Raw genomic sequence first — 24,058 nt, 5'->3', positions numbered from 1 at the left:
TTCCTTCCTTTTGTACAGCCTGGCTTTAACAGTGTAACTAGATGCGTTTCTAAATTTAAAGCATATACATTTGTAGTATATTGATAGTCACATGGCATTTGGTGCTTTAAGTTGGCATGTAAGCCCTCTGTTTCAAGCAAAGACTTAAATCTGCAATCTGTTGCAGGATGGTCTAAACTTATTTTTTGGAAGGAAGAAGGTGCTTTCTAGTACAGTTAAAAACTAAGTGCAATGGTAGGTAAGCTTATGGGGGTGATGAGGGGAGTTAAAGGAGTTGAAGGTTTAGAATGTGCAGCCCAAAAACCTGACAAAATAGGAATTAATGATATCCATTTGGAAATGTTCTACTTCTATCTGAACAGCTTCAAAATATGAAATGAATAGTTGAGAATATTGTAAATGATAATATATTAAGACATACTTCACACCTTGTATTGTGCAGTTACTAGAGGCAAATCCTTTTTGTATTTCTTTATATAACTGGTCCAGATTTGTATGTTCAATAATCTGTCAGTTACAGAAATGAATGATTGCAAAAGTGCAAGTCCATATGCTTCCCAGCATACAAAGGCTTCACCGAGTCAGAAAAGAATGTCGAAAAAGAATCATGTTTTGGCTTCTGTATAATATTGTCAATCAATCTGACCACAACTCAATATGTGAAAAAAAAAAAAAAAAAAAAGCTTTCTAGCATAATTTAGAAATGTTTGATCAATAGCTCATTCTCTTTTCTCTTTGTTAAAGTACCTTAACAAAGAACCTCATTACTTTAATTCTTGTGAGGGTTTTGCTGCTCTGGCTGGATGCACAAAACTCTATAGGACCTCATGGGATTCATCCAAAGGTAGTGAAAGAGTTGGCTGTTTTCATACCAAGACCTCTCTTAATTATTTTCAATGGTCTTGGGAATCTGGAGACGTCCCAGTTGATTGGAAGCTAGCAAGTCTTGTCCCATTTCCTCAGGAAAGCTAAGAAAAGAAACACCAGTAATAACAGGCCTGCCAGTTTCACTTCAGTGCCTGGTAAAATTATGGAGAAGATTTTTCTGTGAGTTACTGGGAAATACTTGGAAGACAAGGCAGCCATTGGTCATAGTCAAAGTAAGTTCACGAACGGAAAGTCCTGTTTAACTAATTTAATTTCATTTTATGAGAAAAGTGAACTGGCTTCTCTCTAGTTGACCAAGGAAAGCCAGTAGATGTGACTTTTTAGATTTTGATTTTAGCAAAGCATTTCATACTGTTCTTCATAGTATCCTTCTGGACAAAATGTTCAGCATACAGCTAGATAAATACAGAATATAATGGGTGAATGATTGGTTTATGAATTGGGCTGAAAGGGTAATAGTAAATGGGGTTACATCAGGCTGGCAGCCAGTCATTAGTGGGGTTCTGCAGGGCTTGATTTTAGGGCATGTTCTCTTCAATGCTCTTATAAATGATTTGAATGCAGTACTTGAGTGAATACTAAGTAAGTTTGCAGACAACACTGAATTAGGAGTATCTGTTGACTCCCTCTAGGGTAGAGAGGCCTCACATAGAGACCTTGACAAATTAGAGGGCTAAGCAATCACCAACTGCATGAAATTTAACAAGACTGAATGTGGGATTCTGTACCTGGGCTGGAGTAATCCTGGCTGTACATACAGATCAGGGGATGAGAGGCTGGAAGGCAGCCCTTTGGAAAGGGATCTGTGGGTTTTGGTCAATGGCAGGATGAATCAGCAGTGTGCTCTGGCAGCCACCTGCATTCTGGGGTGCATCAAGCACTGTATGGCTAGCTGGTCAAGGGAATGGATTGTGCCGCTCTGTTCTGTGCTAGTGTAACCTCACCTTGAATACTGTGTGCAATTTTGGGCACCACAATATAAGAAGGATATAAAATTATTCGAGAGTGTCCAAAGAAGGGCTATGAAGATGGTGAAAGGTCTGGAGGGGAAGACATACGAGGAGTGCATGTAAAGAATGCACCATTCAACATAAGAAAGCATCTCCCTGAGATCACTGCACAGCACTTGAAAAATAATAATGTACATCTATGTGTGGATATATATATTGCCTTTTGTTCATTTTCTTCCAAGTTGCTAAAGAAATGGGGTATCTGATACTTGTTGCCATGTAACATAGAAAAAGAATCTCTGTTTTTGCAAGTTTTTGCAGAGACAAACTACCAAAATAGGCACAAGACTGAATTTCTGTCTTTCCAGTTTTTTGTTGCCTGTTTTAATCAACAGAATGTCTATGTCCTGCCCACATGCCTCTATGGCCATGTTTAGCTTTGCATATAAATTTGATGAACTTTAGCGGCTATGAACTGTCAAACTATTTCATCTTGAAATGGAGATAACAGTCATGTTTGTTGTACACACCGAGGAATCTATCAGTGGCATCCATCAGATCTGTCATGCTAGAAACCATCTGCTTTATTGTCTAGGACTAAGTATGGGAAGGTCTGATAACATCACTGAAAATTTTATCAGTCAAAACATCATCACATGCCAAAGTATATTACTCATAATGAAATACATATATTAGTAAAATCTGGATGTTATTTTATTCTACTCTCTGTAGAGTATTGTTGCAAAGTGGAACAGATCAAAACAAATTTTACAGAACTCCTCTCTCCTCCCACACCAGGCTCTCTCCCTCACCTACCTATATGATAAAGACTTTAGTGAACGCTTCAAAGGATGTGGAAAGAGAAAGCTAAGATAATGGTCTATGTTTTATTGGTTGTGATAAAGAAGGTGTTAACAAGAAAATGGTATGCTGCTGAAAGAAAGAAGAGCTAACAAGCAAAGAAACAAATTGGTAGAAGCTGTCTAAATGTAATGTGGACATTTACAAGAAATTCCATTACAGACTTTTTTTGTTGTTGTGGTGGTGGTGGTGGTGAAGGCTTACTGACAGCAATAGGATCAGGACTTGTATAGAAAGGGTACAAGGATATTGCATATCTTGGGCAGTGAAGGAGGGAGAGCATTGAAAAGAATGTAGTAGCTTTATGAGCATGTAGAAGTAGTGAGTGTTTAGTGTAAGGACATTAGTTTAGTGTAAGGACATTAATTACTGACAATATTTTATTTCTTTATAAGATGCTGGTCCTGACTCTTATCAACGTTTTGTTTATTTATTTGTTTTGGTAGCTTGTCTAGTTTGCTATGATTAGGTGTAAAATGAAACAGGTGTACATTTAGGGAATGTACCATTTGGCTGTTAACTGTAATATTAATTGTGCAAAATAAGCAACTCATGTAAAAGCAGAGATAGCCATTAGCCATGCAATTTGGAAGACTTTAAAATGTGAAAGCTAAAGATCACCTTTATTTTGGAAGAATTTGGTATAGGGAGACAGAAAAGTAACTGAAATTCATGGTAAGTTTCATTCAGTGTTATCATTCATGAGACCATCAACTCTGCATTCACATTTATTGATAGATAGGAAAATGCAGATGTCGAAAAGAGTAAACACCTGATAGATCAGGGTCGTACAACTAAAACTTTAACATTTTTTGGAGTGTGAACACCCTTCAAATTGAATAAGATAAAGAATCAAAACTGAACGTGCAATGATTTCTTATTTGATTAGAGGTTGGAACCTGATGTCAGTAGTGTTGGGACTTCGTGATTTTTATACCACTATATCTTTCCACAGTACCTGATCTCTACAATACTGAGCAACTACAATTGCAGAGAGCTAAAAACGTGATCTAAGATTATAACAGGTTTGACTGACAGCCTGTTGAATCAAAATAAGCAACTCGGAAGCACTGTGGGAAGTGTTGTCATTGTTAGAAATAGCATGCTTTTCCCCATTGCAGTGCACAAACAGCAAATGGCTCCCACTCAAGACAAAGGAGATTTAACAAGGTATTTTCTCATAACATTCTGTGGTTCCTGTATTATTTTCCCTTGTTCTTAATTTTAAAGGAATGATAAGCTTATTTTCCTTAGTCTTACAATTCTCATGTTATCTTTTAAACCATTTTCCTGGAAATACAAAAAGAGGTTCGCAAAACATTTACTTGCTGCTTTGTATTCAGGGCAAGAGTCTTCTCTTTTGGCTGCTTGGAGAAGACTGTTTGACAATAACAATTGCTGTCAGATGGGGATCTTGTACTTGCATCAGAAAAGACACTTTCTTTTTTAAAACTCAGCACAAAATGTGTCTGAAGTTCTGATGAAAGTACAATCACAGATTTATACACAGACCACAGGAAGAAAAGCAAATGGCAGAAACTATTTTTACTACAAATCACTAGAGTACAGAAGCATTTATTAGGGTGGAAATCAATTGCAAACAATTAGCCAAATCTTCGTTGTTATTAATTTGGCAACACATTCTTCACAACATATGGAAGCAAATTAGAAAGATATTTCAGCATAGTGAATATCACATTTTAGGGAGTTTTTGTTAATGAGTAGGATCCTTAGCTGGCAACTTTTACTAATTGAAAAAAACTTAATTTCAACTGTAGAGATAAAAATTAATTTGCATATTTCCCTTTTCCTTGGGACATGTTTGCAAAATATGAAGCATTGCAGTGTTTCTAAGTCAGAAACTACTTCTTTATTCTTTCAGAGACAAGAGTGGAAATAATACAGTTGGCAGAGATTCCAAGTTGTACTATGGCTCTGCTCTCTGCAAACACCTTTATTATTGATAACTGTTGGGTAGGAGGAATGGAATTACAGTGACAACTCAGAAAGGATGATGCATACAAATTCTTGAAATAAATATGTAAGGGTTTGCCTAGCCAAGTTCCTTAGGACTCCAACCCTTAAACTGGAAACATCACTTCCACTCCTTCCTTGTAATGAAATCCTTCCATGAGCATCAGTTATTGGCTCCTATTAGAAATGAGATTAGCTGGATCTCTGCAACATTAATCTGATTTTGCAAACATCTACAAAGATTATTATACCTTCTTTCATGTTGCGGTAGTTTAAGCCAGGAAGCTAGGACTGAGAAGATTACTTTTTTTCTCCTGAAATATGCTTATTAAAACAAAACAGAACAGAAAAGAACAAAACAAAACAAAACAAAACAAAAAAAAAAAACAACATTTTTTTTTGAGAAAATGGATATAAAAGTTACTTTTTCATTAGGATTGCAATTAAGAATATAATTTCATCTACATAAAAAAAAAAGTAAAAAGAAAGTGAACTTTCTTTCCTAATTTTATTTTTATGCTCTTAGGAGCTGGCCCTCCTCTCCCCAGGAGCTGCTCTTAGGATGAGGCTTTAGTGCTGATCCCTGCTGTGCTTCTTCACAGCTGTGTCAGTAGATGTGGCCACCCAGTCCTCACCTCGACCCAGACCCACCGAATAGGCTGCCCAGCTTGACCTCTAACTGCCTTGCCACTCGACTGTGTCACTGATCACTTTCTGGCCTGATCCGGTCTTGGTATTGCTGCTGTGCTTCCTGGCTCTTTGTTGGTCAGCTCACTGCTAACACCAGCCATACAGAGGCTTGAGGTTCACCTTTTTTGGAGCTGCTGGCCCCTTCCCTGACACCCTTCCATGTGACTTTTTAAAATGGGTTTACAAAGGAGCAGAGGGAGCAATTGCAAAACTGCAAAGCATACATAATATTCTGTCAAAAAGATATAGGGCTCCTTCACTTTTGATTGAATCTTGCCCATTGAAAAGCTTCAGGCTAAATTTTATACAGAAATAAAGAATGTTGAAATTAGGCTGAAGTGGCTAAGAAATTGAATAAACTGTATTTATAAGTGTACTGAAGCAATTTCAACTACATCTGCACTTGAATTAAATTTGCTCTGTAGAAATAAAAATATTTATTATTATTATTATTATGGTAAGGAAAAAGCTGTAGAAGGCAGTGAGTTTTGGTTAACATTTCTACAGACTTTATTGAACATATAAATGCTACGTGTATATTCATAGGTACCAGTTTTCCACAGCTGAAACAAACTGAATTAGCACAGGGTGATCTACAAACAGTAATCCATACTTTTTACTCCACATTTCTAAAATAGTTTATAATAGTTTGATTCAAAAATAAGCTCAAACATTGCAACAGTGAGCTCTATTATGATTCTGATGAATTAAGTGAAGATCAATGGAATGACATAACACAATATAAGGAGTTTTTTTTTTTTCACATTTACTTTTGTTTGTGTTCAGGGAAGGCAATAAAAACTTTCAGACAAAGATGCTTCATGTCCTCAGTATAAGGAAAGATTAATAAAACTTGTGTTTATTTTTTGTTTCAGTAAGCAAAGCTGAGACAAAATTTTTGAAATTCATGAAGAACTCTACAGACCTCCAAAGTATATTTTGGTGAATCTGTATTAAGTTTTGACCAGGAGGTGCAACTTAAGTTGCACTTATCTAATACTGGGTTTGTGGGAGCTTCAGTTGGAGCAGCTATTCCTTTTCCCTGAAACTGGCTCATGAGCCCAGCCAATATTGCGAGGGAATCATGTCTCTCTGCCCCAGTGAGGTCTGATTTCAGTAATTCAGAGTGATGCTATTTGTATACCTTTTCATTTTTTCCTAGATTCTGCAGGCATTTCTGACTCCCCCATTACCAACCACAGAGTAATAGACATCTGCAGTACCACTGGAAATCTGGCCAAAATTTTCCTGAAACTGACAAATCCCATTAACTGCTAAGTCTCTTATTAGGTTCACAGTTTACATGTCTTTTATTTCTCTACTTTGACACTTCTATGACTTGAGAGGTGTGATTTACCATAACCTTTTAGAGTCCACCTCTCGCTGTTGGAACAATGTATTCAAACAACATGATCACATTTTGAAATGCATTCTGCAGGAATGTTAAATATAAAAAGAGGTTGCACTTCATATCTTCCTTTGTTGTCTTTCTTTTGGTAGTGGTTAAAGGATACTGCAACCAGGTTTATGTGCACATTTTTAAGGGAATATACCTACATGCTGCTACGTAGTTTGGTTTTGATGTTTTTGTAAATACTGGGCATGATAATTTTCTTTTAAAGGCATCATCCTCTATCATATGATTCCTTCATGGTCTTTTTGGTGGGAGGGGAGGTGACAGAGTTGCTATATTTTCTGTTCCCTTTTCTCTTTTCACCCAAAGTCCTCGAAATTAATTTCTTCTTCAGCCTAACATGTTGTTGCTATGATTTTCTGTTCCCTTTTAGCTTTTCACCTAAAGTTCTTGAAATTAATCTCTTCTTCAGCCTAACATGTCTTCTCAATATCTTCTGTACTCTATTAATCTTCCATGACCAGGTTTCTACTAACAACCGGTTCTGTTGGCTAAAATGCCACCCTCTCTTGCATTCCATAAATTATTTCTAGAATACTTTTCTTTTTCTTTGCCATGACTATCATTTGAACTTTTTACGGATAACAACCTCCCTTTATATAACTGTGCTAAGTCAGATGGTATACATGACTAATCATGCTTGAACTTAATTTTCTCCTTCAATTAGAACAAATTGATTGGTCAGGGAATCAATTAATTATTGCTTATAAGCTCCAGCCAAGCTAGAAAAGACATTTGAATAACAGTCAGTCAGAAAATATATTAATTTCATAGCATGCTGAGATTTTGTCTGGTAAGGTTAACAACCATGTCACATTCAATCACTGATATTAGAATTAATGTTAATTTTAAGCAAGCATGGAAAGCTGTCCATGGAGTTCAATACTGTATTTTTCTAATGTCAAGGCTCATGTGGCCCTTGTGTTAGTTACACTAATTGTAAGTTCACTGATGATGGAAATTACAGTCTTTCTGAGGACACTCCATGTGTCTGAAAAACACCCAACTCACCAACACAGAACAGTATGTGGACCAGATGGATGGAAGCATGAAGCAATGCAGAAAAGACTGTCATGGAAGATGCAAGGTGCTTGGAAGTGCCAGTGTCTCATTAAGTCAGACAACAAAGCATTTGAGAGAATAAGAGGTTGGCATTTCTTAATACTAGTAGAGATTTTGGTACCAGATAAATTGGAATCAAAGTAGAAATCACTCTGTAAACAAAGATGTCAGTATAAATGATATAAGGGTTTGTTGGTAAGTTCTCTTTGAGTCTTCTACATAAAGCCTTTTTAAAAAATCACATCTGCTGGAGAGAAAGAAACTGTCACTTCATTATTCCTGAGAAAGTTCACAACATTATTTATAGTTTTATAAACAGAGTATTTTCAGCAGTTTAGAGGTGGAGAGTACTTTTATAGTATCTTTCCTCTAAATATGTAGTTAAAGCTTGTGTGATGGTGTACTTCCCCCAGCTTGATCAGAACATCTAGCCTAAGCAGATAACCATCAATTGTAGGCATGATGGATGTGTCTGGTCGTGTTGGCAGGTATCCTGGATTTGGGGAAGGCAGAAGACAAATAGCCAAGGACTAATTTGAGCAATGCATGCCCAGACACCACTAACTGTAGTGCTGGCCAAATTTGGAAGAAAGTCTGACTTAAGCCAAATTTGGAAGAAACTTAACATCTGTGTGCAAATATGACCATAAGTCAATTATCTTACTCCATAAATAGTGAGCAGTCCAAGAGCCCTTTGACAAAAGCTTTTGAATAATTTTGAATAATTTTGAATTTTGTCATGGTTTTGGCTGGGATAGAGTTAATTTTCTTGACAGAGGCTTGCATGATTCTGCGTTTTCGATTTTTGATGAAAACATTTGTGGTGACTTACTGATATTTTTAGTTGTTGCAGAGCAGTGCTTACACTGAGTCAAGGACTTTTCTTCTTCTCGTGCTGCCCCACCAGTGAGGAACTGCGACAGAAGATAGGTAGAACAGAACAGAAAAGAACAGAACAGAACAAAATAATTCAGTTAGAAGTGACCTTCAAAAATTATCATGTCCAACTGCCTGACTACTTCAGGGTTAACAAAAAGCTAAAGCATATTATTAAAGGGCATTATTGAAATGCCTTTTGAACAATGACAGGCGTGAAGCATTAACCACTTCACTAGGAAGCCTGTCCCAGAGTTTGACCAACCTAACAGTAAATAGATTTTTTCCTGCTCTACAGTCTGAACCTTCCCCTGGCACAGCTTTGTTCCCGTGCATTCTGTCATTGGTGAGCAAAGAACAGAGACCAGCACTTCCCTCTCCATTGTCCCTCCTTAGGGAGTTGCAGAGAGCAATGAGGTTGCCTCTGAGACCTCCTTGTCTCACAGTTAGACAACCCAGGTGTCCTCAGCCTCTCCTTATAGGACATACCCTACAGCCCTTTTACCAGCTTTTTTGCCCTCCTGTGGATGCTTTCAAGTATTTTAGCGTCCTTTTCATATTGTAGAGCCCAGAACTCCATAAAATATTCAAGGTGAGGCCACATCATTGCTAAACATGGTGGGAAAATCACCTCTTTTGAACAGCTGGCTATGCTGTGTTTAATGCACCCCAAAATGCTGTTTGCTCTCTGGGCTCCCAGGGCACACTACTGGCTCACATCAAGCCTGCTGTCAACCAGCACCTCTCAGTCCCTTTCTGCACGGTTGCTCTCGAGCCACTTATGTTCCAATCTGTATATGTCCTGAATTGCTGCATCCCAAGTGCAGAATTCAGTTTTTCTATTGTTGAACTTCATGCCATTGCACCAATCAATCTAGTTCCCTCTGTAAGACCTCTCATCCTTGTGACCTCCAGAGGGTCAACAGCACCTCCCAGTTTATTATCATAAGGAAAATTGCTAAGGATACATTCAGTTCCTGCAATGATCATTGATGAAAATATTGAACAAATTGGTCCAAGAATTGAGCCCTGGCCCACACCTCTAGTGACTGTCAACCACCCCCATTTATTAAGACAGGACTTTCCCTTCATGAACCCATGTTGACTGTGCCTGATAACAGCTTTGTTCTTTAAGTGCCTTTCAGTAATATCCAAAATAATCTTCACCATAAGTTTTCCAGGTACCGTGGTCTTCCTAGGTCTTGTCTTGTGCCCTTCTTCTGGTTCTCGAACGTATTGAGGCGCACCTGGGGGACAAAGCAGTCATTGGTCCCAGCCAGCATGGGTTTGTGAAGGGTAGGTCCTGCCTAACTAACCTGATTTCCTTTTATGATAAGATCACCCGTATGGTGGACCAAGGGAAACCAGCTGATGTGATTTTTTTGGACTTCAGCAAGGCTTTTGACACGGTTTCCCATAGGATCCTACTGGACAAAATGTCCACCATACAGCTAAATAAAAACATCATACGATGGGTGAGCAATTGGCTAACGGGCAGGGCCCAAAGGGTTATGGTGAATGGCGCTGCGTCAGGCTGGCGGGCGGTCACTAGTGGGGTCCCTCAAGGCTCCATTTTAGGGCCGGTACTTTTCAATATTTTTATAAACGATCTGGATGTAGGAATAGAAGGTATTTTGAGCAAGTTTGCTGATGACACCAAACTTGGAGGAGTTGTGGACTCTGTTGAGGGTGGAAAGGCCTTGCAGAGGGATCTGGATAGGTTGGAGAGCTGGGCGATCGCCAACCGCATGAAGTTCAATAAGAGCAAGTGCCGGGTCCTGCACCTGGGACGGGGAAACCCTGGCTGCACGTACAGACTGGGCGATGAGACGCTGGAGAGCAGCCTAGAAGAGAGGGATCTGGGGGTCGTGGTAGACAGCAAGTTGAATATGAGCCGGCCGTGTGCCCTGGCAGCCAGGAGGGCCAACTGTGTCCTGGGGTGCATCAAGCACGGCATCGCTAGTAGGTCGAGGGAGGTGATTGTCCCGCTCTACTCTGCGCTGGTGCGGCCTCACCTCGAGTACTGTGTGCAGTTCTGGGCACCACAGTATAAAAAGGACATGAACCTGTTGGAGAGTGTCCAGAGGAGGGCTACGAAGATGGTGAAAAGCCTGGAGGGGAAGTCGTACGAGGAACGGCTGAGGGCACTGGGCCTGTTCAGCCTGGAGAAGAGGAGGCTGAGGGGAGACCTCATCGCAGTCTACAACTTCCTCGTAAGGGGCTGTCGAGAGGCAGGAGACCTTTTCTCCATTAACACCAGCGACAGGACCCGCGGGAACGGGGTTAAGCTGAGGCAGGGGAAGTTTAGGCTTGACATCAGGAAGGGGTTCTTCACAGAGAGAGTGGTTGCACACTGGAACAGGCTCCCCAGGGAAGTGGTCACTGCACCGAGCCTGACTGAATTTAAGAAGAGATTGGACTGTGCACTTAGTCACATGGTCTGAACTTGGGTAGACCTGTGCGGTGTCAAGAGTTGGACTTGATGATCCTTAAGGGTCCCTTCCAACTCAGGATATTCTATGATTCTATGATTCTATGATTCTTGTAGATCAGTATAACATCGGCTAGTTTCCAACTCAGGATATTCTATGATTCTATGATTCTTGTAGATCAGTATAACATCGGCTAGTTTCCAGTCAGCAAGGAAAGCCTTTTTTATTTTCTGACACCACACTGGCCACTGTCATCTCAGGCTGAGCTTTGTTTTCTTCTTGTTTTCTCCCTGCAAATGTGAACTGCACTCTCTCTGTGAAGCCTGACCTTGTTTCCAAAGATCATACATTTTATTTTTCTGCCCTAGTTTCAGGAGGTGTTCCCTGTTCAGCCAGGCTGGTCTTCTGCCCTGCTTGCTTGACTCGTGACACAATGGAATTGCCATTACATTATGGATTGCATTAGTAAATATTTCACTATTTCATTATATTTCTTCATTTTAAAGCCTGATTCTTTCTTTCCTCTGTAGAAAACGAGGATTCTTTCTTTCCTCTGTCTCTAAATGGGCATTATCTAGTGAGACTTTGCAGTCATTTGGTTGATATGCCATGGAGTAGGTCAAAGAGCAGGGCTCAGTCATATCTACATAGCATTTACACTAGACTAACTTCTCTAACTTCTCAATGAGACATGTAATGTTAGAGTGGCTGCCTCTGCTTTGAAACTAGCTTCAGATCCTTTCTGGTTTGTCATAGACACTTTCCTTTCTGACTCTTGTAAAGACAGATCTCAAATGCTGCTTCTTTGTAGACACGGACTGCTCCTATCCGGATTTGCTTATACAGTGCACTGTGAGACTCATAAGATTGGATTTAGGAATCTATACCTTTCCAAAGAGTAAGTTTTAACTTCCTATTGCTCTTCTGTTAGTGAGGGAGAAAAAGCTAATCATTTATTATCTTGCAAATTCAATGAATTTTAAAAGCATATTGCCATGTCAGCCATTTCCTCTTGTGGAACTAATTAGCAGCTGAATACCATTATTATAATGTAATTAATTAGTTGAAGAGATAGCAATACTTTTTTTTTTTTTTTTCCCCCCTGTTTTTCTAGAAAAATGTGCATAGCCATCTGATCTGATGATCTGATCTGAAATATCTAAAAATTAACTGTCAAAACTCCAGGTAATAAGTAGTTTGAAAGTGGTGTGGCTGCTATTATGTGTGAATACCAAGAAAATATTTGTGTGTGACATTTTTCTAGATATGCAAAGAACCTCTCTCCCACCTCCTTTTTTTTTTTTTTTTTTTTTTTTTTTTTTTTATCATAAAGCAAGTGATTTCTTAAAAAATAGAGAAATACTTGGTAGTATCCAAGTGCAATGGCTCCAGTTGTGATATATGTGAAGTTCTGTAACCCTTGGAGACTCATCATCCTGCCATACAGAAAAACTGAACCAAACTGAATGTTACTATATTCTGCTGTTCTCTTTCCCTTTCATCAAAATGAGTGAAACCCACTGACAGTCCATTTTTTTCCCCGCTATCCAGCTCAGCAAATATTCAGTGTTAACTCATTTTGAACTTCTACATTACTTCAACAGTTACGACTCCTTGGAGTCTTATTGCACAATATTGCCTGGCATTATATTTGCTCTTTGTCACCCTCATAAGCTAAGTGATACAGACATACCACAGATTCTACCAGTTGCTTTGTAAGTTTAGTGACCAGAATTCTGTAATGAAGACTGAGAGGTCTATTTCCAAACAGTGATGAAAGACAGGAGGGAATTACAATGATGCAATTCAGTCATTCTCACTCAGTGGCTGAAGCAGTTCTCACTAAAAATTATTTTCTCTATGTAAGTATGGACCTAATCAAAGAACCACAGCACGGTTGAGGTTGGGAAGGACTTCTGGAGGTCACCTGGTAAAACCTCCTGCTTAAGCAAGCCCCCTGCAGCCTCAATACCGGCATGTCTCTCTCGTACTGGGGAGCCCATCACTGGACATGGTACACTGTGCTGGGCATCACCACTGCTAAATTGAGGGGACAGATCACCTCCATTCACCCGCTGGCAGCACTCCCTCTAATGCAGCCCAAGATACTGATAGCCTTATTTGTGGCATGGACACATTGATGGCTCATTTTCATTTGGTGTCCACCAAAACACCGAGGTTCTTTTCCGCCAAACTGCCTTCCAGCTTGCCAGCCTTCAGCATGCACTTGTGGTTATTCCTCCCATGAGCAGGACTTCACAGTTCTTCATGTTGAACTTCACGAGCTTCTGGTAAGCCCATTTCTTCAGCCTGTCCGGGTCCCTTTGGGTGGCAGTATGACCTTCTGATGTATCAGTCTCTTCCTCCTAGTTCAGCAGTCTCTGCTGAAGGGTACACTGCCCCATCTTTCAGATCATTAATGAAGATGATATACAGGACTGGACCCACTATTGACCACAGGCCTACATTGCTAGTTACTGGCATCCAACCAGATTTGGTATTGCTGATCACGATCCTTGGTGTTTGGCCAAAATTGCCTCTCTTTGCTAGGATGAATAAAAGTTTTAACAAGAAAGCCACGGGACAATTCCTCAGTGACGACCACGCTCAAATGAGAAATATCTTCAGTGAAGCATGTTTATCTGAGCTTGCCAAAGAACATCAAGCATGCTGCATTACTTTGCATTTTCAAATCCCCACTGAATGAGTTGTCTGAGCAAACATGCACCTCTGATTATCCCTACAAAATGGTTTTGAATGCAGATAGCTGTGCTCTGAAGAAGAGAAAACTGGAAAGCTTCACTGGAGATGAATGATGTTTTTTTTTTAAAGATTTCTATAGACAGAGCAATCTTCTGTACCCACCTGGCAAAACCTTGTCTTTTGACAATGATGCCTGTAACTCAGAGCTATGAAGAGCTTGGCAGAAGTACCTTGTGCTAAAAACATTTTTCTCCATCTTCAGACCTTTACAATCACAGGGAACATGGCAGGACTTCTGTCACTTTATACATACTATGGTGGATTCAGAGGAATAAGCTTTTGTGGAAAGCATTAATGGAATTCAGGAGGAGAGACCAAGTCTTTGTGCATTGAAAACTCTGAAACAATGACTGCATCTGCTTGCATTACTTTGATACCCTGAGAAACAAACTATTTGAACTGCTTCCCTCTTGGGTTTATTGAGGTTGATACAGCTAGTGAAGGTTATTAAATGACATAAAGAGCAAGGAGTGAGCATGGTCCCTCATACTGCACATGGACCCTGCTACATGACAGGTAGTCCAGCTTAAAGTTTGCTAGCGAATACACACACCTCACACAAACCAGGCTGGATAAGACAGACACTTGACCTACTCAGCAGCTAGCACCAGGGGCCTGATGTGCCCCAGTGGCTTGCGTCCATGGGGGCTCTGTTGTGCTCAGCCCACTGGAAACATCTACAAAGAGCAGCACTCCCTCAAGTGTCCTGATGATAATATAGTCCTGAAGGAAGTCCTCATTAAAAAGGAAGCTAAGGAAGAATACTGCTCTTTTCTCCACCTCTGAGTAGTGGTATTTCCTGTCCCAGGCAGAAGCCATTGTTAGCACGTCATGGTACCCAGGGTACCTCATTATTATTATTATTATTATTATTATTATTATTATTATTATTATTATTATTATTATTATTATTATTATTATTATTATTATTAATTATTTAAAAACTGCCAGAAGACTTATTTCCAAATTTGTTACACATGCATAGCAGAGAAGCTTATCATACGGTAACCAATTCTAACATCTGTGACTGTGCCATTTTTATATGTTATATCTTTTACTCCAGAAGCTTTGAATTTAGCAGCAAAGGTGCTTGAAGGACATCTTTACAAACATTTTGACTCCTTAATAATCAAACAATCACAGTATTTTCAGGATTAGAGGAAAATAAAAAAGAAGATGACCTATTTATCTTTTCAAAAGTTTCAGTCGTGAAGACTTCTTTGTGGGTCTGATGTATGCTTGTAATCACCTTGAATGTCCCCAGAATACATAACAAGAGGAAGCTCAAAATGAACCGCTGTGAGAGGAATCCAGCAGCTGCCCCATGTTAGGTAAGGGCCAGTTTCAGCTGGTTCCAAAGGGAACTGCTGCTGCCCAGAGCTGAGCTGATAAACAATGTTGTTTGCACCTCTGTGAGAACAGATCTAAGAAAGGGAAAACAAAACAAAACAAAAAAACTGCTGCAAAACAACAGCTGGGAGAGTGAGAAGTGAGAAGCAGCCCTGCAGCCCCCAGGTGAGTGCAGCAGGAGGGCAGGAGGTGCTGCAGGCAGGCAGCAGCAGGTCCCCTGTGGGCTGTGCAGGGAGAGGCCCCTGGTGGAGCAGGCTGTCCCCCTGCAGCCCATGGGTCCCACATGGAGCAGATCTCCATGCTGCAGCCCCCCCATGGGTGGAGGAGCCCCCGGTGGAGCAGGTGGATGTGGCCTGGAGGAGGCTGCGGCCCATGGAGAGCCCCCGCAGGAGCAGGCCCCGGGCCGGAGCTGCAGCCTGTAATACACAATAAATGTTTGTTCATTGTCTTTTGTATTATAAAAACAAGGAGTTCTGTTTGAGGAGCAGGAGTTGCAAAAGCTTCCTGCTGAAGTAAGGAGCTGTATAGTACTTGGCTAGACACTATGAAAATTCTTTTTCTTAATGTAACAAAAAAGAGAACCCCCTCCCCTTCTCTCCTTCTGCATCTCAGTTGCCTCTTTTGTTCAAAGACCCTGCTGCAAAGCTCATGTAATCATCTCTTGATATGTTGCTAACCTAGTGTATCAACATCCTGCCTTCCTGTCTCACGCTGGGCCAACATGACCAAATAAAAAAAGAAGTTGAACCACAACGCCGAGGAAGACTGCGGCCTTCATCTTCACGACCACCAGAGGGACAGAGACGACCCTCTAGCAACAGTGCGCGCAGTCGCAGAATATACCAGGATGTGCTGCGTAATCCCGGAATTACCAAGATCTAAAAAGGGACCCTGGCGGGGGTGAGGTGCGCGCCGTTGGCAGAGCCGAGACTCCCCGGCCGCCCAGCGCTGTTTTGCTTGCTGTTGCTAACTCAATAAATTCCTTTCTATTATTAATGCAATGCTCTCTGAAAATTAATTAAGGGGGCAACTTATAACACAGCCCATGGAGAGGAGCCCATGCAGGAGCAGGGAGTCAGGGGGGAGCTGCCGCCCACCCGTGGGGGACCCATGCTGGAGCAGTTTGCTCCTGGGGGATGGACCCCATCATATGGAGCCTTGTGGGAGCAGTTCCTGAAGAGCTGCTGCCTGTGGGCAGTCCCTGCAGGCTCAGTTCGAGAAGGACGGCATCCGTGGAAGAGACCCCATGGGGATCAGGGGCAGAGAGGGACCATGAAGGAGCTGTGGAGACAAAGTGTCAGGGACTGACCCTGACCGCAGCCCCCAGTCCCCGTTCCCCTGCACTGCTCGCGGGTGGGGAGGGGGAAGTAGAGAATTGAAATTGAAGTTGAGTCTGTAAAGAAGGGGGTGCAGGGGAGATGTTTCTAGTTTGCTTTTAGTTCTAGCTATCCTACTCTTACTCATTGGCAATAAATCTTGTTAACATTCCCTACTCTTAATCTGTTTTGCCCGTGATGGTAATAAATGAGCAATCTTTCTGTCCTTATCTCAACCCGTGAGTTTTTTTTTTTTTTCATATTTCCCCCCCTGTCCTGCTGAGGGAAGGAAATCAAAAAGGATCTTGGCAGGCACCTTGATGGTGAAGCGCCACATGTTTTTTTTGTTTGTTTGTTTGTTCGTTTTCCTTGTTTCATTGCAGTAAACCAGTGATCCTTTCATGAGTTATTTTTTTCTATAACCACTTAAATGCATTTCTTAAAAATGTGATAATTTCTATATATAAGTGCACATAATTCTAGACAAATAAAATGTAGATATTTTGCAGCTCTAAATAATCCAGTCCTTTCTCAAATGATGTATGAGGACCATTAAACACAGAAGGAATGTACTTGCTCTAACTAGGCATTTTACTTGGAGAAACTGAAGAACTTTGTTCTGCCTACACACCATGCTGGTAGCTGCTACCTGTGTATTCTCCATTATGACTCTAAATATGAATTGTTATTTGCAGTCTTTATCACCTATGAAGAGATACATATTCCATTAGTCACCTCTTTTTTACTTGTTAGAGAAGTCACACTTGTCAACGTGCACTGTGTGTTAAAAATGTCTCTTTAGGTGAATCTCATCCTTTCCTGATAATGGTCCTTCACAGTCCCCATCATCTGAAGAGAAAACCAGCAATGTTTTTGCTGTATTCTAACAGGCATTTTGAACATGGCTGTAGATAACAAGCACTTGAGGCTGATGAAATGGTGCACACTGATGCTGCTGAGAGAGGGGTCAGGGCTTCCGGAGCTAAGCCAGCTTTCAAGTCACTTAGGCTAACAGATATAATACAATACCTTTGCTCGATAGATTTTCCTAAATGCTGAAAGCACTCTGCAGGGTTATTTGTGAAGTTTTTAACTGACCTTAATGAAAAAAAAAACAACAACAAAAACCACAAAACAAAAAACCACACATGCACACACAAAAAACCACGTTCTGCTGTCATTATTGTCTGAGAATGCAAACACTAGCATAAGCAAAGGAAGTAGTTAAGCCTGTTGTGAAACGAAGCATCTAAATGGGTCACTGTATTGTAAGCACATCTTACGATATATTTGCCAATGTTCAACCTAAATTCTTTCTCTTCCTGCTGTCAGGATTAGGTAATGCTATTTTCCCTTTCTGCTTCCACACCAAAGTGATAATTAATTAATGAATAGAAAGAAGTCTTCCCTCCCCCCCTCCCCCCCCCCCCCCCCCCCAAAACAAAACAAAACAAAACAAAACAAAGCAAACCCCAAAATTTGATTCTTCAGTTTAAGACAGTTAACTTCAAGAATTCAGAAGTCTGTTTATTGGAAGAAGTCCATTACTTCACATCTAAGCTCATTTTTTTCAGGTGCAAAGAAAATAAGAAGTACCTCTACTGAACTATGAGGAAGTTTTCATCAACAGCTAATGCCTAGAGCTCTGCTTTTGATTTTTCTTTTGCACATAAAGGTAAGCAAAGTTCTCCAGTCTGTCTCATTACACAGCATTAAAAATTCTTGATGTTGAAACACCTTTACAGTAGAGACAAGTGCTTTCTTTCAAATTTTATGTTTCCAGAAGCAGAAGATGATTGACAGTGAGTGCAAAGCAGCCAACACGGGGAGTGAGCTTCCTCAAGTCTTCTGCAGCCCAAAAGATTTCCTCTGGAAGCCTCACTAGGAGAGGTAGGTGCTGCTGGCTTGGTCTGTATTGTCCAAACTCTGTAAGCTATAAACTGGAGCCTGAATTGTGTTGGAATTGAAATTTCCTCAGCACCAAAACTGCTATTTCTGAATGTAGCCAGGTTGCTTTCTGAAATGTGAAGGAGAGAATGGAATTTCTGAAAAGCATGCCAACTCCCCTTGGAGGTGTGAGGCAGCTGATGGCAATTTGACAGAGCCCCTGGTATGGGCCAGCAGGTAACTCTGCCCACACCACAGGTAGTACCCAGGTGCCTGCCTCTGGGGGTCAAGCCTCTCAGAGAGCCTGGAGCCTAAACTGGGAGCACCTCAAGCACTCAGGCTAGCACCTTGTCTGGCCAGGAAGTAGCTTTTGTACCTGCAGTAAATAAAGCAACAGACAGACAAAATGCTTTCCTGCACTTAGTTATGAGCCCAGATACATCATCAAGTTCTTTGTACGTCAGCCCAGCCAGCACTTATAGAGTATACACCTTAAAGGTATCTTCATGTTAGCTATTATTTTATGTTTCCCAGAAGGCTGTTCTAGCAGCCTACACCACTCAGCAACCGTTTCCAAATTATTAAGCTAAATTTATGGCCAGTTTGCTAATTCTTTAGTTTGTTATATTTTTCTTCCTCTCGAGAATGTACTTCATGGATGTAGATTGAGACAAGAATCACATTTTTTTTCACTGCTGTTTATTTCTGTATTCCTGTTCTCACTTTTCTCTTTTATCTCCAGGCTATAATGAGCTGTAAAACATCCCTTTTCAAGTCAAAAATTCATTCATACTTTAAACTCTTAATTTTATTTGTTATCAACAGTTGGAGTTACAGAAAAAAGTTAGGTTCAAGCACTGGTGTTGAATGAATGGAAAACAATTTTCAAAATGATTAAACTATACAGTAAAAAGATATGGACTGTGATATATTTGCAACAGACTGACCTGATTATACTACTATGTTTGAATGCAACTTACAGAAAGAAAAATTACAGGAAAATCTGTTTCTGTTACAGAGAAGAGAAGCTGTGAGAGGTGTCTTAAAGGAAAAAATAATGCATTTAAGTTCACGAGGTAATTTTTTTTTTTTAATTGATAGCCCCAGGATATTAATATGCATAAAACCCCTGAATGTGATAGACTGCAATGCAGGAAAACTACAGAGTTTTAATTAGAACTCCTGTGATTGAAGATCCTAGATATAATTTTATTATGCAAGAACATTTGATTTTTTAATATGTGTTATTTTTATGTATATTACTAAAATGACTGGCTTGTCCTTTTTTTCCATTTGTAAAGCATTTATTTGAAATATTGCACCAACATGTGACACATGTAGCTGATTCTCAAAAGGCTTGTAATGTTTATGGAATGGTTTTGCAGTTTATAAATTTCTTTATCTCTGCACTTGTTTATAGTTAAGAAGATGAAATGATCAGATGGCACAAAACTCTGCATCTAATATTTTGAGTCATTTTGGCACAGCAGTTAAAGAATTTACTGAGGGTAAAATATCCTGTTCTCCTAGCTAGAGTGGAGTATCATATGCCTGCTATTTTCTGTTCATTAGCAATCTATCATGGCAGTGTGTACTCTCTGTCCTGTTGTTTAAAATGCAATAGCATTTTGAAGCATCATTGGAAACTAATGCTCCATAGTGAATTCAGAAATCACTGGACCAATTCAAGAAAGAGAAATCCACAGAAGGGTGCTAAATATGAGGGCCCTATCTGCAAGTTGATGACTGCCATTTCCCCACTCTTCTTCCTCCCACTGCATCTGCCATCACCCATGGGCAGAGCCTTTCGGTCTGATCACATGTGCCTGTACCATTAAAGAGAAGGACTGAGACAAGGAGGATCTGAGCAACAGACCATGACAACAATTTCTTGAAAGCACCAGCAAGCTGGAGGTAAAAATCATTTAAATTCCAAGCTACCTGTGCAGAGCTGAGCCGTTGTATTTTGAGAGAATTCTTTAATTTGCTGAAGTGACTGTTTTCTGGTAGTCCAAGATATTTACACATTCTGATTAAAATTGACAGAGTCTTTGTTTGGGGTGTCCTGGTTTCAGCTAGGATAGAGTTAATTTTCCTCCTAGTACCTGGTATGGTGCTGTGTTTTGGACTTAGAATGAGAATAATGTTGATAACACGCTGATGTTTTGATTGTTGCAGGTCAGTGCTTATACTAAGTCAAGGACTTTTTAGCTTCTCACACTGCCCTGCCAGCAAGGAGACTATGGGTGCGCAAGGAGCTGTGAGGGGACAGAACCAGAACAGGTGACCCCATTGGACAAGGGATGTCCCATGCCATATGGTGTCATGGTGAACAATTAATATGGGGTGGCTGGTTGGTTTGGGGGAACTGCTGCTCAGGGCATCAGTCAATGGATGGTGAGTAATTGCAGTGTGCATCGCTTGTTTTGTACATTCTATTATTATCATCATCATATTGTTATAATTGGTATTATTTATTTTCCTTTTCTTTCTTATTAAACTGTCTTTATCTCAACCCATTAACTTTTATTTTATTTTATTTTATTTTATTTTATTTTATTTTATTTTATTTTATTTTATTTTATTTTATTTTATTTTATTTTATTTTATTTTATTTTATTTTATTTATTTTTATTTTATTCTTTCCCCCAGACCACTGGGGTGGTGGGGTGAATGAATGGCTGTGTGGTGCTGAGTTGCCTGTTTGCTACATTAACCATAATGGGGGGGAGAGTTTCAGGGCTAGACTGTCAGCTGCTGAAAGAGATAGTGCTGCAGCATCTGAAGCAGTGTTCCGATATACAGGGTGAACCTTTCACTCAGGGTCCTTTGGAAGAATGGGCATCACCCCAATCCTATAAATCATGTTTCCACCAGCATTTATCAGAATATCTGTGAGGCAATATTTTTCTTCAACTGGGTTATGTACTTTTTATTTTTCTAAACAAGATTACTATGTTTGCTATTCTCTACCAAAACTGCCAGACAAATAAAACTTATTTACTTACTCCCTAATCCTTCATCATCTTCCCTAAAGTGTAACAGTTAAACCAGTGCCTAATCTAATCTAAACTAATCTAGTGAATAACAAAGGCCTTGGAAATAAAGACATCTTCTCAATTACATTGATACAATCCTAAATAGACCATGTTATCTGAGAGGTTTACTTTGACTTTGTTAAAGATTTCTATGCTTCAGGGATGAAAGGATACACACCTGCAGGGAAAAACAAACAAAAACTTTAATCACATGACCTGTGACAAATGTCTGTCAGCTGCTTTAAGTGCAGAGTGCTGCTTTGACTACTGGTTATAGGAAATTGTACTCAGAGTTGGGCTGAAAATATGGCCTTTAGATTTTGAACAAAAATTTCCCAATTAAAGCTTGCTTTCTTGAAATTGTAAAGCTTATAAATTATAGTACCAAGGAATCTTCCTTGTTCCAGAACACAATGATTGAGGAACAACCTCTCCTTCACATGAATGATCACAGCTATGAACAATGGCAGATGGGTCCCCCGTTTTACATATCCAGAAAGGAAAAAGAGAGACCTGAACCCTGAAACCTTCCTTAGTTCTGCCAGTTGACCAGTATGCCATGACCAGTTCAGCATTTAGCTTGTCCATGTGCTCTGTGCATGATTTATGAGCCTTGGATAACATCTTCTGCTTCAGTATTCTCTCCAAAATGAAGAGTTCCAGATAGCAGCTGTTCATCTTTATCAGCTAAGCAGATGAGCAGCTAAGTCAGCTGCTCATCTTCATCATGCCAAATACAGGTCTGAAGATGTAGCCATGACAAGATTTTACCTAATTGTGTGCTCTTTATTGCCAAGGAGCACTTTGTGAAACCAATTTATTTATTTATTTATTTATTTATTTATTTATTTATTTATTTATTTATTTATTTATTTATTTTTTCATAGAAGCGTAGAATCATAGAATATCCTATCCTGAGTTGGAATGGACCCACAAAGATCATCAAGTCCAGCTCCTGGCTCCACACATTATCAGCAAAATTCAAACCACATGTATGAGAGCATTGTCCAAACACTTCCTGAACTTCAGCAGTCCTGTTGCTATGAATCACTTCCCTGGGGAACCTCTCCCAGTGCCTGACCACCTCTGGGTGCAGACCCTTTCCCTAACCCCCAGCCTGACCTTCCCCTGTCCCAGCTCCATGCCGTCCCCTTGGGTCCTGTCACTGTCCCCAGAGAGCAGAGCTCAGCGCCTGCCCCTCCGCTCCCTTCCTGAGGGAGCTGCAGGCCACCATGAGGCCTCCCCTTGGCCTGCTCTGCTCTGGGCTGAACAAACCAAGGGACCTTAGGAACTTCTCGTACATCTTCCCCTTCTAGAACCTGTGTAAACCGAAAGGTTTTGTTGAGCTCTTCCTTTGTAGAAAGAGCTCTGAAATCATCCCAAAGGTATTAAAACAAGTTTCAGCACACCGTAGACATCACTATGATTATTTTTTCCAAAACATGTAAAATTTATCTGTGTTGAATTTCACCTAACACCTGTCTGGTTAGTTTCGTAATGTTCTTCTGGAATTTGTTGTCATAATTGCAGGCTTTTTTCAATGAATTAAACCACACACTTCACTGATCCCAGGGACATCTCTGATGACTCTTCTTCAGCATGAGGAATGAACACTAAACATTGCACTTTACTTTTGACCCTTCAGCCAGATGTCAGTCTACAGAAAAGTGTTTTCTCAAATATTGTAGTAGCTTTACTTCTTAACAACTTCTAACATGAAATCATGAGAATCCAGCTGTATTATGCCTTCCACACATACAAGCCCACATACAAGCCCAATCTAGTCTTATTGACAAGATTTCACATAATCAGCAGGTGTGAGAGGACTTCCTTTTAGAGAAGCCATCCTAGTTGTTTCCCAGAAAGAATCCATCCTGGCTGTTTCCCAGAAAAAAAATATTTACCTCCATGTTTAATTATATATATATATATATATATATATATATATATATATATATATATATATATTATTTTTTATTTTTTAACAGAGACTCTGCCCCAGAGACTCACCGAGTCACTGGTTCCCAGGATCCGCTGCAGAGCCCTCTGAATAGGTGTGGCGTATATTGGCACCCCTCCACTCTGTTGCAGGGGTCATCAGTAGTGCCTGGCTGGACACCTTGACCGGCAGTTCTGCTGTTTTGTGTGTGGAGCCCTTTGCGACTCTTTGGTGATGCCATCTGTCTTGGTGACTTACTCTTGGCTCACTGACATCTTCCTGATCTAACACTTCCCAAACATCCTATTCTGATGTGTCTGCTACAAAGACTGGGGAAGCTTACACGTGTCTTTAATTCCAGGTGATCTGTAAATGTATTTTTAGCGTATTTATTTCCTGTTTCCTTTTGACCAAGCATACTTTTGTGGATTTTTTTATTGACGTTGATGAAACTATGTTTTTAAATGCCAGATTTAGGAAGGTGATACCTGATCAGTCCAAGAACTTCATGCTTTTTACTGTTGTGTTTTTCTTGTTTGCTTAGTTTTGAAATGAAGCACAAAATATGAGCTCATATAAAGATATGGCTTATTTTTTTTTTGTTTAGTTTCGTGGAGG

The 24,058-nt window shown here is 40.1% G+C and overlaps 1 long non-coding RNA gene across 1 annotated transcript; it reads left to right on the top strand.

The window, feature by feature from the left end:
- The first annotated feature begins 15,307 nt into the window (after window positions 1-15,307).
- Window positions 15,308-19,927, top strand: LOC137848596 (uncharacterized). The gene is made up of 4 exons (XR_011091441.1): window positions 15,308-15,425; window positions 18,151-18,251; window positions 18,360-18,466; window positions 19,482-19,927. It is a non-coding gene; the product is annotated as an uncharacterized lncRNA (long non-coding RNA).
- Window positions 19,928-24,058: the final 4,131 nt, after the last annotated feature.

The sequence above is a fragment of the Anas acuta genome, chromosome Z (assembly GCF_963932015.1).
Source record: "Anas acuta chromosome Z, bAnaAcu1.1, whole genome shotgun sequence".
Lineage (NCBI taxonomy): Eukaryota > Metazoa > Chordata > Aves > Anseriformes > Anatidae > Anas > Anas acuta.
This window is presented reverse-complemented; position numbering and strand designations above follow the sequence as displayed.